Genomic DNA, 13026 nt, shown 5'->3' with positions numbered 1-13026 from the left:
TTTATTAATAATAGTTCTTTTAAAAATAAACTATTTTTTAAAATATATATATATTTACAAATTAATTATTTAAAAATTATTTAATTTATTAAATTAAATAAATTTTAATAAATTACAATTTTTATTAAATAATATACTTACCTATACTTACGTTGTAATGGCATGCGTTGTAATAGCATCTGCTATGTAATGTCATGCGTTGTAAAGACATTCGTTGTAAATGTATCTGCGTTGTAAAAATTGCGTTGTAACGGTGTGCGTTGTAAAAGTTTGCGATGTAACGTCATACATCCGTCCCAGGAGCTTCTTTGCCAAACAGCCCTCTCCTGTGATCGCTCGGGGGCTAGAAAAGGATCTCGCCGCTCCCGCTTCGCGGAACGCACGCGGGTGAAGCCCTGGCCTGGGGCGGGCCCGTTTGAACCCGTTCGAGAACGGACGAGGACGGGACGGGGCCCCCCCTTACACCACCAATCCAACCTACATAGGAAGGTTAGTATCCGTATGCTGGAATATTTGGACTGCTTTTTGGTATCTCTCTCTCCTTTTGTATTTTTATCGCAATTGACTAGTGGAGTAGCTGCTCCGTGACCCCCTCAAGTAATGACTACCTCCAAGGTGGGGAAGAGCAGGAAGTCCATACCGGGAGGGTCGATTGTGGGCACATTGGACCAATTTCTAACTAGGAAATTCTCCGTATTAGCACATGAAATTAAAATGACTGAAAGGAGGTTATCATTGGATCCCACTTTTGATAAACAGTCGTCCATGGGCAGGTTGGCCCAGGCGCCATCGCCAGAGCAACAATTAACTATAGATATTGTTTCTCCAGGCCACAATGGCGAGGGTAGCCAGTTATTTCAAGATGTTGGTGGCTTGCCTTGTCCCTCTGCCAGCATGGATGTCATATCCATGTGTCTCTTCGCAAAATCATGAACACCCCAGAACCTAATTTCCAAGACTGCAACCGCGGTCTGCATCTAGTTCTAAAGTGGGGGCTAAACATTCTGCACCAGATCCAATAGTTAAAAGGAAGCGTGGAGGAGCCCCACTGAAAAATAGAAAAGTGAAAATCCAGAAATGTAGCAATGTGGGGGAAAGTCCAACGATAAGAACTCAAACTAGCCCTGATATACGCCAGCCCACTGAACAAGTGACTACGGCTACATTAAGCATTGGTGATGTATTTCCTACCGAGTTCGGAGCAGACTTTTGCTCCAAATTGGAAATCCTATTTACCAAGACATGTCTTCCTCTCTATGATAGACTCAATTCCATAGAAGATAGACTTTGGCACCTTGAACTATTGTTCGTTCCTGCCCAGGCTGAGGATGGTACAAGGGTCGAGGGTGGTACTGGAAATTTAGAGAGGCTGTCCAGGCCAACCAATGTAGACTGTAACCCCTTAATCCCATCTGCCCCAATAATGTAGGTGAATTATCCCCCCTTTGGTACGGTCTGATGATCTCCCAATCCAATTAAGTGAATCTGCTGTGATGAACGATTTATTAATGAGTGGAAGTGTGGAGAATAGGGGGGGGGGTAGAAGAATAGAGAAAGAACAATCTCCAGTAAACAGCATTACGACCTATGACGTATCCAAGAAAGCACTACCATGCATAGATCTTCCTCCCGAGTCTATACCGTATGTGGTGGTGCTTGTAGGGGTTCCAGTTCTGAGCCAGGGAAAAAGGGAGGCCTACAGTGAGCTTAAAAATAAATGCATTTATTGGCTGAACTATAACAGGCCACTTCCAAATAAGGTATCTAGCGAAATTCTTTTTTTCCCCACGAGTGGATTGGGTGGGGCCTTGGGAAAAAAATACTAAGGGTGATTGCGTTGTAATCAATTTAAGGAACAGATGGGCAGTCAAGCACATCTGCAACTGGGATCTAGCGTGTTCATTAACGCAAATTTAATCCCTTCCCCTAACCTACTTTTATCCTGCCACTCTTACTAATTCCAAGTCTAACTCTAATAGAAGAGGGCAGATTTGGGGGGATTGGGACAGTCTGGGTCATAGTGTGCAGGCAGGGAACGCTAATAGGAGATGAGATAGAAATCACACCCCAGCATTGGCAATGTTCCCTCAGAACAACAGATTCAGCGTTCTGGATCAAGTAGACTGACGGTTGAGGAGTAGTTGGTCCTATTCCCCAATGCTGAAGATCTGGGTCTACCAGAAGCTAGGGAAGGTTCGGTGGTAAATGAATGTTCTATCGCCCTATCTAGCTCCCAGGGGAGTGAGAGTTTCCTTGAGGCCACTAGGGGAAATGATAGAGGGGGTAGTAGGAGCAAGTATGTTGGTGTACTGCCTGGTGTTCCGTCTCCAGCAACACAGGAGGGTGTAAGTAGTATTGTAGCTATTACGGTAACAGGAAGGGCCCACAGTAGAGAATTGAGGGAGAAGGGGCCTAACCTGAGTAGGGTGGGGACGAACACTGGTGGTTCATTAGCTGGGGATGATAGTTGCACTATGGTACAAAAGAAAACCCAAGTGTGGGAGGCCAACGGCAATATCAAAAGTCTATCTTGGAACGTGGCTGAGATTAAAAACAAACTAGCATATCAAGATTGGTGCTCGTTTGTAGAGAAGTCTGATGTTTGTTTAATGCAGGCGACGTGGGCTCTGGAAGACAACCAGAGGAGAGGTTTTGACACTTTTAGTACATTGGCCATAGCGAGGGGCAGGGGTAGACCATCGGGGGGATTAAGCATCTGGGTGGGTACGCACCTCGGTGTCAAAGCAGAGCAGTTACCAACTAATTCTCTGGCTATACAATGCGTCCACTTAACTCTTCCAGATAATACACAAATTGCCCTAATTAACATCTATTCAAGGCCAACGTAGAGTGGGCAGGAGTCTGGAGTAATTGATCAACTGAGGCAGTATTTTTCGACTCTAGATCCTGTAATTATTTTAATAATAGGGGGCGATTTTAACTGTCAGTTTGAGCCCCTTACCAATGCAAGCTCAGATGACCTAGACGACGAGGACCAGTATTGGCATATTCCGGAACCCCAGATTCCACTTGTAGGAGAGTAGGGTCTGCTATCCTATAGTCACCCCAAATTTTTGCTTTTTTGCTTCACTGGTTTATGACTTAATGTGGCTGTGGGCCTGCTAATCAGACCCACAGCCTGCTGTTCTCTCTCTAAATTACTGCCAATGCACTTTAGGTGCATTACGAATTGGAACTGGTTCACCTTATTAGCCCCTGTAACAGTGTACCCTAGGTACCCAGGGCATAGGTGTTTCCAAGGCCTACCAGGGGCTGCAGCATGTATTGTGCCACCCCTGGCCTGGCCTCCATATTTGACACAACTGGCTGATCACTCAGCTGGGGTAAGTTGGTGTAATCACCTCTTACTTAGGTACAGTATGCCTGTGCCTAACCCTAAACTGGACACATATGTTCCTATCAGCCACTCCTATGGAAGGCCTCATCAATCCTGGAGGCAGAGTGCTTGGAAATATGTGAGATGGTGCTCTAGCATGAGCTGAGCCTGTCTGCAGCTGTCGGGAACCCCTCCCTAAGCTGTTCCGGGATTTTGCCATACCATATACTCTTAAGTGCATTATAATCCTCGCGGTTAAATGCTATCTTTGGTTTGGCTTTATCAAAACATGTCGAGTAAGGTATCATACGAATTGGAATACTATCCCCTCGACAGTTCTGTAGACGGGGATAGCATTCCACCCTTCTAGAGGGACACGACATGTGTGTAGCCTTAACCCCGGTTAAAGTTAACCAGAGCCTCAGCATCACAAAATGGATGCTGCCACCACAGACACGAGTCTGGCCTCCTGCTGCTGACCGAAACTCGGCAGATGGTGGCCTGGACAAAGGGTTTCCTGCCTTGGGAGGTGCGAGCACCACCCCAGACAGGGTTTTGTGTATTGGGTAGGACAGGGCTGAATAGAATCAGACATGCCCGGGGCACACAAGGTGTCCCCGTGCATAGGCCAGTCCAAACCGGTCCTGGGACTTTCCAGACCCAGGGCTGGCGAGGAGCTGGACAAAGGAAAGGGGGTGTAACCGCCCCCCTTCCTGGTTCCTCCCAGAGAAGGGACCTAGTAGGTGATCCACCCCTCAGATTGGGAATAAGAGTGGGAGCAGTGCCATTGCACAGCAGATCATCCTGAATCAACTTTAAACAAAGAAGAAGACTGGACTTCGACATTCTGCTGCTCAGAAGACTGAAGAGAATCTCCCTTGTGGCCTAGGAGTGGCCACCCTGTGAACACAGGCACCAACCAGCAACTCGACATCTGCTTTGCCGCCGCCTCCCGCCGGAGCCCGAGCCCAGAGCCCGACAAGAACCAGACTCCCAGACCTCTCAGACCCCGATCCACAGTCCCTGCAAAGAAGGGACCCGTGGAGGCACCGAGTGACGTGGGACCGGACCTCTTGGAAGACACTCGAAAGGCTGACTGCACAGCTTCTGAAGTATCCTCGACGTTGTGCTTTGGGGACTGAGAACTCCCACTATCGAGCAGCCCTTGCACTGAAGATCAGCCCCCAGCATCTCCACGATCTGCGTGGAGCCCTTTTGCATTGTGCCACTCGACGTGCCATCCCGGCCACTAGCCACGTGGTCAGCGGCCATCTTGGCGATGAAACCGATGAACTACACAGCAGGTCTGGTTGCTCCAGACCTACCCAAGCTCCTGTGAAAAGGAGCACTCGCTCTGACCTTGCTGGTCCGAGTGTTAAGTATCCTTCGATTCCTGCGTGGCTTGCATTAGCCAAGACCTGTTTGCTCCGATCAGGTCGCCGATACCGCCAACAGCGAGAAGCCTGCGTGGGACAGCTTGTGACTGACTCCTGGACGTCCTCGACCCCCGGTGTCCACGTGGCTGCAGAGAGAAGCTACCCAACAACGTCTGTTTGCACCCGACATCGCCTGGTTCCAATCCCGTTCCATGGTAGTCACTGGCTAGTGACTTTGAACATTGTCCCCTCTGCTTTCAGGTCTTCACATCTTCAGATCCACCCTTGGATCCACCGGAACTCTTCACCTCGAGCCGCCTGCAGCATCTTCAGCTCCAAGCACCATCGACCAGCGTGACGAAACCCGACACTACTTCGACCCTGTGCACCCGCTTCCTGTGGGTGAGGTAACTCAGCTCCGCCAGTGTTCCTACACTGGTACACATCTCAAGGGCCTGTGTCTTAAGTTTCAGCGTTCTAGATCACTCGGAAGGTTCCTAACTCTTTAACTTTGTACTTTTTACGCACCATAGACTTTACATTGGAAAGTGCGTGCACTTTGAACATTGTACCCGAGTCCCGCAGGCCTTTCCCGACTTAATCATTGATAGTCTCGAATATCTCCAGCGATTCCCAAGGCCCTAGGCCTGTTCCCATTCCGATTGGTATCTCTTATACCACTTTCTTAGTATATGGTTTAGGTGGCCCCTAGGGCTCATCCATATTGTGCAACTTTTGTGTATTTTAAACTGTCTTGTGATTTAACGCTTGTGCTTCTGTGCTCATAAAGAGTCCAGGGGATTTTATAGTTAATAAATCAATATATATTTTCAATATATATCTGTGTGGTGTCCCTTTCATTTGGTATTCAAGGGGGTTGTGTATGGTAATACAGCCGGCTTCACATGCCTTTCAGAGTTTAGCCTAAGACTGCTTTGTCCACGTTACCACTAGGATAACTGGTTAAGCATGGGCAGAAAATCCGTTACGCTCGCGGATTTTGCGGATTTTCGGGAAATCCGCAATCCGCGAGATTTGCGGATTTCCCGCAAAATCCGCAAATTCGCACGCAGCGGATTTTTTTGGCGGCGCGCGGCGTTGGTGATACAATTTTTGCGGCGCGCGGCGTTTATCATCGTTTGCCGAGTTGTTTTTTTCGATAGTTTGCGAGTGCTGCGCCATTTTGGATCTTGCTGTGTGATCCCGCGGGAATTGGCGAGCGCGATTACGTCATCGCGGCTTGCCAGCGATAGTTTGTCAACGCGAGTACGGCGAGATCACGTCTCGCGGTACTTCGCAATTGCGAGATTTGAGATGCGGCGAGCGAAAATATAAATTTGCAATTCTGCACAAGAAATCCACCAGCAAGCAGCATAAACCTTCTAGAAATGATGATTTTTATCTGAATAACTCCTTAGTTTGACATTTGCCTGCACTTTTTTAGCGAGGAGTCCATTTTGGGGAGGGGGGCAGGGGGGGTGAGAGGAAGGAAGTGCCCCACAGTCTTCAACTTCCTGTTCCTGTTCAGCAGGCTCCTCCCAGTGCTTTGTCCATCTCCTGGTCACTTTTCATTTGGGTCTGGAGCTGGAAGGATTACTTTTTGTGGATGCTGCTGGATATTTGGATTTGAGGCCTTTTTGACTTTCTTTGGATCACTGTTGGATTAGAAATTTTACAAGTAAGTTTGTTTGGGGCAATACAGTTGCTGCAATTAAAATTTTGGAATTTTCGATTTTTGGGCTGTTTTGGGGCCTTTTGCCCAGGGGTACTCAGTGGTGGGTGGACTGAGTCTTTCTGTGGGTGTCTTGAATTTAAACATCATGGAGGGGCTGGATGGCTTGGGATTGTGCTTATTTTTCAGTGATTTTCGTTTTTTTGGGCTGTACTTGTGGCCTTTTCACCAGGGGTAGTGAGTGTTGCATGGGCCTAGTCTTTCTGTGGGGTATCTTGAATTTAAACATCATGGAGGGCATGGATGGAATGGGATTGTGCTGATTTTTCTGTGTTTTTCGATTTTTGACCTGTTGTTGGGGCCTTGACCAGGGGTAGTGAGTGGTGCATGGGCCTAGTCTTTCTGTGGGCTGTCTTGAACTTTAACATCATGGAGGGCATGGATGGAATGGGATTGTGCTGATTTTGCAGTGTTTTTCGATTTTTGGGGGTGTTCATGGGGAGGGACATGCCATGTGGCTGGTGGCCATTTTGAGTGCAGCTACAGGCACTGGCCATGTGCTGGCAGGCAAGTGGCCATTTTGAATGCAGGCTTTGTTGTTAGGCCTCCAACCATTTTGCCTACTTTTCAACCTTTATTTATGCCCAGGGGTAGTGAGTCTTGCATGGGCCTAGTCTTTCTGTGGGTTGTCTTGAATTTAAACATCATGGAGGCCATGGATGGAATGGGATTGTGCTGATTTTGCAGTGTTTTTCGATTTTTGGGGGTGTTCATGGGGAGGGACATGCCATGTGGCTGGTGGCCATTTTGAGTGCAGCTACAGGCACTGGCCATGTGCTGGCAGGCAAGTGGCCATTTTGAATGCAGGCTTTGTTGTCAGGCCTCCAACCATTTTGCCTACTTTTCAACCTTTATTTATGCCCAGGGGTAGTGAGTCTTGCATGGGCCTAGTCTTTCTGTGGGTTGTCTTGAATTTAAACATCATGGAGGCCATGGATGGAATGGGATTGTGCTGATTTTTCTGTGTTTTTCGATTTTTGACCTGTTGTTGGGGCCTTGACCAGGGGTAGTGAGTGGTGCATGGGCCTAGTCTTTCTGTGGGGTGTCTTGAATTTAAACATCATGGAGGGCATGGATGGAATGGGATTGTGCTGATTTTGCAGTGTTTTTCGATTTTTGGGGGTGTTCATGGGGACAGGCCATGTGGGTGGGGGCCATTTTGAGTGCTGGTACAGGCAGGCCCTGGCCATGTGCTAGGAGGCAAGTGGCCATTTTGAATGCAGGCTTTGTTGTTAGGCCTCCAACCATTTTGCCTACTTTTCAACCTTTATTTATGCCCAGGGGTAGTGAGTCTTGCATGGGCCTAGTCTTTCTGTGGGTTGTCTTGAATTTAAACATCATGGATGGAATGGGATTGTGCAGATTTTTCAGTGTTTTTCGATTTTTGGGGGTGTTCATGGGGAGGGACATGACATGTGGCTGGTGGCCATTTTGAGTGCAGCTACAGGCACTGGCCATGTGCTGGCACTGGCAGGCAAGTGGCCATTTTGAATGCAGGCTTTGTTGTTAGGCCTCCAACCATTTTGCCTACTTTTCAACCTTTATTTATGCCCAGGGGTAGTGAGTCTTGCATGGGCCTAGTCTTTCTGTGGGTTGTCTTGAATTTAAACATTATGGAGGGCATGGATGGATTGGGATTGTGCTGATTTTGCAGTGTTTTTCGATTTTTTTGTGCTCTATAACTGAACTGATGTTCCTCTGTCTTCCATTTTTTTTAGGTGCACAAGACTCAAGAGAACCACCAGTGCCAGGAAGAAGTCCTGCAGCGGTGTGTGTGTGCAGCCTCAGACAACTCTACAATTCGTGCAACTGCGGCCTGCTGTCTGACCTGCTCTGAAGAAGATGGCCCCGCCCCCAAAGAAAGTTCTCCGTAGCTCCTCTAGCAAGAAAGTTGCTAGTAAGGAGCAGAAGAAGCAAGTTACCAAGGAGGCTGGTCTGCCACCCGCCACGTTTTTTGGGAGCAAAAAAAAAAGTACGCCTGCAGCAGCAGGATCTGCTGGGGACCACGCTGGGAGCAGCACCCCTGCTCCATTGGGTTCAGTGCCTCCACCACCACGCCAACTTAAGTCAAAGCCCTTGAGTGCTTCAGAGGCAGTCAGTGTACTTCTCTAATCACCATCGACCAGTGATGTTGGCTCATCGCAAGAAAGTAGCAGCAATGTCCCTGAATCAACACAGGTTGTTGTAACTCATCTGACAAGTGTTGAACAACCACAGCCGCAACAACAACACCATGTGCAAGTACACGCCCAAGTACATGTGGAAGGAGAGGCAGCAAAAGGAGATGCGCAAGCAAAGGTGCATGGAGGTTCACAAGTGCCCACAATAGTTGTTCCTCCCGAAGTAGGGGCACATCAGGAAATCGACAATGAAGCCGAGGTATCATTGGAAGCCACTCCTCCTGATGATCATTCATTGTCTTCCACATCCCTAGCAAGGAAAAGATCAAGGGGGTGTCTACATCTTCTTCAAGCCCACCTCGTTCTGATGCAAGTGATCTGTCTTGGGAACCACAACTGCGGTCTGACAGTGAGGCACACCATGATCTGACACCGGTACCTAAGCGTAAAAGGAAGGTCGTCCAAAAACTCAAACCTATGGAGTGTGATGAGGCTCAACAAGAAGTGACAGATACTGCTGGTGATGAAGCCTCTCACGATGACGACGAGCCAGTCATCACAAAGGTCACTGCAGCCCCACCGGGCATGCAGCAAAGAGACATTTTGACCCCATCCCGAGAAGCTGCTGAGCGTGATGATGATGTCGGCGAGGAGGCAATGGAAATGGAATCATTAGATTTGGAGTTAAGTAGTACACCAAAACCTACCGCTTCCATATTTCTTCGCAAGAAGGTACCCACCTCGTCCTCGACCTCAATTCGTGGTGGTGAAAGTGCAAAACGTACTGAAGTTCGGCAATCCACATCCTCCACTTCATCTGGCATTAGCAGCAGGACCACCACCACCAGTATCGCCGCCTCCTCCGGCCCCCGAAGACATTTCAAGTCTCCAGTTTGGGACTTCTTTAGTGTTTGCCCAAAAAAGGAAAACGTAGCCATTTGTAGCCTTTGTAAGCTTCGATTTAGTCGTGGTAAGCTTGGTTCTAACTATGGTACCGGAGGCCAGAGAGGTCATCTTGAGAGAACGCACGCTGTCCAATGGTTTCCGCACCTAGAGGCGGACAAGAAAGCCGGAATTGCACGTAATGAAAACGTTGATTTTTCATCTGCTGATGACGAGGAGGTAGAAGAAGACAATTCAAACACTTCACTTACACCCAGTTCCCATGTCAGCAGCACACCCCATGGGAGCCACACTAAGAGTGTGGGAGAGAGTGAGACATCAATGCGGAAAAGTTCATCAGCGAGCGTAACTGGGTCGAAGAGATCATCATCATCCCGTAAATCATTGGTCCAGGGCAACATTAAAAAGATGTTGTTTACAGAAGCGCAATATGAACGCAACCACCCAATGACCCGTCTGTATAACACTAAGCTGGCTAAAATGCTAGCTCTGGACCTTCTCCCTTTTTCTTTTGTAGAAGGGGTTGGTTTTCTAGAATTAGTGACAGCGCTCTGCCCTAAATAGAAGGTTCCTAGCCGGTTCTATTTTGCCCGAGTTGCGGTTCCAGCACTACATGAAGATGTTCTGAAGGTGATTGGGGCAGCTTTGCAGAAGAGTGCTGTTCACACTATACATCTGACAACAGACATGTGGACCAGTGGCGCAGGCGCTGATTACATGTGCATCACTGCACACTGGGTCTCTTTTTCAGGGGCTAAAGCAAAGCTAAACGCAGGTGTTGACACGAACATTGTTTTTAAAGGTGCTCGGAAACATGCAACACTAGCCATGTTTGGTTTGGAGAAACGTCACACAGCAGAAAACATTTTGGATGTCTTTAACACAAAGGTCCTTAACTGTCTGTCCCCACTAAAACGCAAGGTTGGTTATGTTTCCACGGACAATGGCGCCAATATAGTTAAGGCCATGAGGGACGGTTACTATTTCAGAGTGCCGTGTTTGGCGCACTGTGTAAACCTGGTTGTCCAAAAATTCTTGGGTAATAAAGGCAGTGCAGCGTACAGTGTATTGGACACCTGCCGAAAAATGTGCAAGCATTTCAGCCATTCTTTTAAGGCCCGGAAGCAGCTGAGGAGCCTGCTATATCAACATCAAATGCCAGTGAAAGCACTCATCCAGGAGGTGGTAACACGTTGGAACTCAACCTTCTACATGCTTGAGCGTCTGTATGAGCAGTATACGGAACTCGATCAATATTTCCTTAAAGAGGGTGCAGAGGAGCTGAGGATGGGTGGGCCGCAATGGAACATAGTTGAAAGCCTGACACGCATGCTTCGTCCTTTTGAGTTCTTCACGCGTGCAGTCAGCAAGGAGGACTCTAATTTGGGAAAAGCTATCCCATTGTTGTACATGCTGGAGGACCAACTGAAGGAGGTGTGTTCTGTGTTTGGAAAAGATAAAAACCAAGACTCTTTGCTTCTGGCCGAGCAATTATTAGAGCTCCTACAAGGTGATGAACGTCTTAAAAAGATCCACTCAGAACAGCATTACATTTGTGCTACTATTCTGGATCCACGCTACAAAAAGGCGCTGGCAGGCCAAGCATTCTTTCCTTTTGATGATGAACATGTTCCAAAGTACAAACGTTGGCTAGCCTTGTCAGCCAAGAAGTTTGAAACAGAACGGCTGGAAATTGAAGGAAATGGCAGTACATCAGCAGGCCATCCCCAGTCAAAACAATCCACTTTGCACCTGTGGCTGTGGCACAAGTGACCTCTCAGCCGTTAAAGACACCGGCAACAGGATCATCTGCACGAAAGACAACAGAAACATTGGAGGCTGAAGAAGATTGGCTAGCTCTGCGTGGGTTTGGTTCTCAAAAGGTCAGAGGCACAGCAAGAGCTAAGCAAAGTGGAGGAACCTTGGATGAGGACCTTGAGTCGATGGTGAAGGACTATCTGAATGACTCAACAGAGGTCTATGTTAATTCTGACCCATTGGCGTATTGGCATGGGAAAAAAGAATTGTGGCCACAGCTCACCAACCTGGCTTTAAACTACTTGTCTTGCCCACTCGCAAGCGTGTCTTCTGAACGGGTTTTCAGTGCGGCTGGTGGGATTGTAACTCCCAAACGGAGCCGCCTCTTGCCCAAAAATGTGGAGAGGTTAACAATGATCAAGATGAATCAGCACCTCATACCACCAGATTTCAGAGTACGAGAGAGCGTGCCGGATGAAGAGGAGGTGGGCAGCAACATAGATGAGGGAATTTCTACTCTGTCAGGTGACACTGAGCTCACCCTGCCTGAATTCGCAGAGTATGATGACGAAGCCTTATTCTTATTCCTGGACCGTGATACCGAGCCCTGAAAATGAGACAACGAATCAATAACTTTCTTTTTCATCCTTATTCACTTTTATTCCTTTGTGTCTGTCTTTCTTTGTTGTGCACAGTTAATATAATTCAAACTTTAATCAGATAATCACAAAAACAAGCCCATCAGCAGAACTGTCTTCACTGGTTTGCTAATTTATTTGAAAGTGCCGCAGTCTGCATTCCTCAGGTTCACAAGTTCAGAAGAACATGCTCCTCTATCCTCCTCCTCCAGACTCCTATATCCATCAAAGCAGAGGGCTGGTTTACGCCCAATGAAGAAAGACTCAGCACTTGTGGGGGTGTTGTTCTACCTCTTTGAAGGTGAGTTGACGGGTCTGGGGCCATTGCTGGGAAGCACTAAAAGTGGTTTGGACCAAATCCGAGGCGGAATTTTTTTTGTGTTTTTGATGACTTGCTTGCCTTTGAGGTGCTCTTAGGGGGGGTTCCGTCTGTTTGTGGGTGAGTTTCGTGGTCTGGGAGCATTGCTGGGACACTCTAATCTTGATTGCATTTGCTTTTCAGGAAATCCGTCGTGCCAACCCCGACTTATGGCCTAGCTACACAGCGCATTTGGAACGAAGGCCCAGAAATATTGCAAGTATGAGATTTTGCTTTTGGCCTGTTTGGGGGTGTTATGCTTCTTGGCGGGTGGGTTGCCGGGTCTTGGGGCATTCCTGGGAAGGTCTAATACCGGGTAGAAGTGATTGGGACAAAATCCAGGCCGATTTTTTTTTTGGCTATTTCTGACATTTTGCTCTATGTAGCGTTTTCGGGGGCCTGTTTGGGGGGCTTCCTGGTGTTTGTGGGTGAGTTTCGTGGTCTGGGAGCACTGCTGGGACACTCTAATCTTGATTTCATTTGCTTTTCAGGAAATCCGTCGTGGCAACCCCGACTTATGGCCTAGCTACGCAGCGCGTTTGGACCAAAGGCCCAGAAATATTGCAAGTATGAGATTTTGCTTTTGGCCTGTTTGGGGGTGTTATGCTTCTTGGCGGGTGGGTTGCCGGGTCTTGGGGCATTCCTGGGAAGGTCTAATACCGGGTAGAAGTGGTTGGGACAAAATCCAGGCCGATTTTTTTTTTGGCTATTTCTGACATTTTGCTCTATGTAGCGTTTTCGGGGGCCTGTTTGGGGGGCTTCCTGGTGTTTGTGGGTGAGTTTCGTGGTCTGGGAGCACTGCTG

Source organism: Lissotriton vulgaris, chromosome 6, assembly GCF_964263255.1.
Source record: "Lissotriton vulgaris chromosome 6, aLisVul1.2, whole genome shotgun sequence".
NCBI classification, from domain to species: Eukaryota; Metazoa; Chordata; class Amphibia; order Caudata; family Salamandridae; genus Lissotriton; species Lissotriton vulgaris.
Note: the sequence above shows the minus strand (reverse complement) of the source record.